The sequence below is a fragment of the Choloepus didactylus genome, chromosome 20, assembly GCF_015220235.1.
Source record: "Choloepus didactylus isolate mChoDid1 chromosome 20, mChoDid1.pri, whole genome shotgun sequence".
Lineage (NCBI taxonomy): Eukaryota > Metazoa > Chordata > Mammalia > Pilosa > Megalonychidae > Choloepus > Choloepus didactylus.
In genome coordinates, this window is record NC_051326.1 from 54,128,112 (window position 1) to 54,132,630 (window position 4,519).

The following is a 4,519-nucleotide window of genomic DNA, read 5'->3' on the forward strand; positions in this document are numbered from 1 at the left end:
ATATCCGGAAACTTCTATGTGCAAGATCCTGTACTGAGTACTACAGGATTATAAAATATAACAAACCTGGATTTTGTCTTTGAGAAGGCAAAGTTAGTAAACAATGTCCATAAGAATGTGACAGGTCCAGGAAGATGGCATTAAGTAACTCAAATTAAGAAGAGATTCCTTTTGGCTGGGGGAATCAAGAAAGGTTTATAAAGGGTATAGCATTTAAGATGAGTTTCAAAGAACAGGTAAGACTTGGGAATGTGGTAATAAAGAAAAGAACTTCTTGAGCGGTGCAAATGGTGTGAGCATGTACAGGGAATGGAAAAAATTTGTCTGACACTTTAAAATTTCAAAATTTTTGTAACAATGATCTCATTTGACCTCCTGGACTGTAAACTCCATGAGGGCAGGTATCTTTGACTGTTTCGTCCACCACTTTATTCCCAGAGTCTAGAATGGTGGCTGACACAGAGTTAGCATTTAATAAACACTTATCAAAGGAACATTTGTTGACTACATGGATTTAGACATCATAATAAACCTGTAAAGCAGTTGGGGGAGATATTATTATCACCCCCTCTTGCTTTTCCCCCAAATGTTAAGATTTTATTTGCAAGGCTTCCTTGTTGTACAGAAAGTAAAAATACTGTTACAACCTGGGTGCGACTGTTAGCTGTGGGTTGTTAGGCATCACTGGTCACAGCTAGCCACACTACAGCAAATCTTACACGAAAACCTAACAATTCTTACAATTTTGTTGGGGTGAGGTCCCCATGCTTAGTGGTAGATTTCCAAGAGGTATTAAACAAGCAAGTTGGCATGTCTCAGGAGCTATTCTTTGCTACTTTGGATGGGTGGGTTTCCTAGAGTTTGTATCACAGCTACCGTTTTTTTTTTTTTTTTTTTAAACCTCTACAGAATCCAAAGGAGCAGTCCACCCAACTCTGAAACTTTCTTTTATGTAGGTTATTTGGGATTGGAAATGTCTTCTCCTTCATTGTCTGTTTCTCTCTTCCACTTTTTTCCTCTCCCTCTTTCCTCCTCCTATTCATCTTCACCTTCATCCTCATTCTCTTCGTCTCCATCAATATCTCCATCATGTCCAAAATCTTCGTGCTCCCCACTGACACTGTCTTTATCTTGTTCCCCTTCTACATCTAAGTCTTCAAGTTCATCTTCATCCTCAAACTCTCTGACCTCACCATCCTCACCCTCTTGGTCCTCCTCCTCCTCTCCTTCGTCTACACAGCCCACTAAGGCATTGAGACTCTGGGTCCTCTGGATTGCAGCCATTTGTGTAGCCCAGCTGGGACAAGATCCTGAACTCTCGTGGTCATCATTCAGGTTGGTTGACTTCACAGTGAAACAGGCCCAGGCTCCTCAAACCACCTGACTTTTTCAAAGGTCCCAAGGGGCTGATCTCAGTCAGTTTATTTCCACTTGAGTTTAGATGTGCAGGGTGCAGAGGTTTTCCCACCAACATGTGCAGACCTCCACAGATTCTACTGCCACTGAGCTCAAGCTTTTTCAACTTAGGTAGTTTGGGGAGGTTGGATACTGAAATCAAGCCTCCGTTTATTAAGCTGAGGAACTCTGAGTTCACAATTCAGCTGTTTAAACCCTCCATTTCCCCACTGGTTGACTTGCAATTGTCCAGGACAAGTTCTTGAACCCCAGGGGTGTCTGGCGGCGGCACGGCCACTCCCGGGCTGGGCCACAAAGCGCCGTGGTCATCTGAGGGAGGAAGGGGGTGAGGCTCACAGGCCCGCCCAGCGCAAACCTATTATCCCCTTTTTATAGGAGAAAACACACTCAACAAAGTTGCGAGAACTGTCTAGGTCACAGAACCAGCATACGCCAAAGGGATCCAAAAAAGAATCGCCTGGCATCTTGGCCACTCGTGTTCTTTCCGGTCCACCTAGTGAGGCCGGGTGAGGCAGTTCGAGATAGCATGCCCTCGGCTAGAAACCCAGCTCCTCGCATTTACTGGCTCTGTGACTTCCAACAGATTATTTTACTTCTCTGAAATTCTGTTTCTTGCTTTGTGAAATGCAAATTATAATAGAGTCCTTCTAGAATGTTCCTAATGAATAGAACAATGTAAATAATGTACCCGGCTTGTCCTAGGCACTAAATTATATAGGCAACTATTTCCTCAATAAATGCTTTGTGAGAAAATAAAGACATTTTATTTAGACTGAGAAGATGGCTATTTTAATTTGAGCATGGTGTATTTAAAAGATATATATCAGGAAATTTAGATACCTACATTTTCCTGCCAGCTCTTCCATTAACTCATGTGCCACCTGACTGAGTTATCTCACCTCTCGGAGCCTCAGTTCCCTCCTCTCTGAAATGGGGACAGAAAGGCACATTTCCTCTGCCCAGCTCACAGGGGCATGGTCAGAATTAAATGAGAAGGTGAGGATGAAAGCCTTGAGTAAACTGATACGTGCTGCATTAATACATGGGTGTGATTGTTCTTGGTCTATAAGCAGAAGTGTAAGGCGTTCACTAGACTATTGGGAACAAATATGAAAAGAAAGAAGATCCTTTTGTTTTACCCTGTTATTGTTTTCCTGGGGTCTGGCTGCTCACTAGCTGGAATGAGAGCCCCAGGAAAAAGAAAGTTATCAAGTTATCAAGTACCTTTCAAGTTGCAGCAGCTCATGTGCAGCCAGAACAAGTCCCTGTTTGGAAAAGGAACATCAGGGCCTCCTCTCGGGGCAAACATTCCACCATCAATCCTGCCTAGACCTTGGCTTCTTTATTACGGCTGTTAACATCAGCAGTGAGAGAGCAATCTGGGAGAGGTAATAGAGTAACTGTGCTGTTTGCCTAGAGGAAGGGGAAGGAGCATTACCATTTATCGAGTGTTTCCTGTGTGCTTTCCCATATGCTGTCTCAAGTGGACCCTTTACCCAGCATCTGATGGAGGTGCTGTTCTACAGAGGTGGAGGAGGGGTGGGCAAAGGCTCTGAGGGCCTAAGGGAACCACTGAAGGCCCCACACTCGTTAGGGAGACAGGCAGGGGAGACTCTGAATTTCCCAACTGCGAAAATGGAATATTTGCCATTGCTATCTGCATTAACAAAAAGAGTGAATTTATAAGCAATTTTAGGTGCACCACTCAGACCAAGATTTGACTTTGTCAGGTGAACACCATGTTCTGGGTCTCGTCAGTACTGGGTGCAAAGATTTCTGGGAAGCTTGGCCCCCTCCAGATACTTTGGGTGTTTCTCTCATGTCCTTGCCAGGTTTCGTTTGGACAGTGAGAGCCATCCAGCCTCTGGAGCTTTCCTTCTGCATTGGCTACCAGGAATCTCAGAGCTAAGTCTAGATGAAGGAAGGAAATAATTCTGTGGGGAGAAATCTGAGCACACTTCCCAGAAGAGGTGCCTTTTGATAAGGTTTTTGAAGGATGACTAGGAGTTCTCCAGCATAGGCAAGACATGGAAGAGGGAATCACAGGTGAAATGGTGGAGATCCATGGTAAAGTATGTGCCATCTTAGGGAATGGCAGGTAATCTGGTGGGGTCAGTGTGCAGGAGAAGGCGTGTTAGGAACCTAATCCAGGCTTACTACTACACAGAGCTTTCTGTGGCAGGATAATATATCAAAACATCAATCTGTATATTGTTTTTCATGGCCGAGGAGTAGTCAGAAATAATGAGAGCAAATTTTTCTTCCCTTCTCACTTCCCACCTCTTTTTAAAAAATACTTTATTTATCAAAAAATAAACACAAAAACATTTCAAAACAAAAACAAAGTAAAGGAATAAGAAAAAACAAATAGCCTAAAATAATTTCATTGTTTCCAATATACTCCTAACATACCACAAAAAATTAATGAACCATAGTCATTCCTAAACATTCCCATATCATTACAATCACCCTTAATATCTTATCTGTTCTTATTAGATTGTCGCTCCCCCTTCAATAGCTTCTGCCTATCTCTAGGTCTCCTATAGTCTACAATATAAGACACTTGATTTACACTTGTCACAGAGTTCACATTAGTGGTAACATACAATGTCTCTCCTTTTGTAACTGACTTATTTCCTCAAGTTTCTCCCATGTTGTCACATGCTTCAGGACCTCATTCCTTCTCACTGCTGTATAGTATTCCATCATATGTATGTACCACATTTTGTTTATCCACTCATCTGATATGACATTTAGGTTGTTTTCATCTCTTGGCAATGATGAACAATGCTGCTATGAACATCAGTGTGCAAATATCTGTTTGTGTCACTGCTTTCAAGTCCTCTGGGTAAATACCAAGAAGTGAAACTGGTGGATGAGAGGGTAACTCAATACTTAGTTTTCTAAGGAATTGCCAAACTGTCTTCCAGAGTGGCTAAACCATTTTACAGTCCAACCAACAATGAATGAGTTCCAATTTCTCCACATCCTCTCCAGCATTTGCAGTTTTCTGTTGGTTTAATGGCAGCCATTCTTACTGGTGTGAGATGATACCTCATTGTGGTTTTGGCTTGCATCTCCCTAATAGCTAGTGAAGATGAAC

At 42.5% G+C, this 4,519-nt stretch overlaps 1 pseudogene; it reads right to left on the reverse strand.

Annotated features, from left to right (window-relative positions):
* Positions 1 to 957: 957 nt before the first annotated feature.
* On the reverse strand, positions 958 to 1,944 carry LOC119516493 (annotated as a pseudogene).
* Positions 1,945 to 4,519: the final 2,575 nt, after the last annotated feature.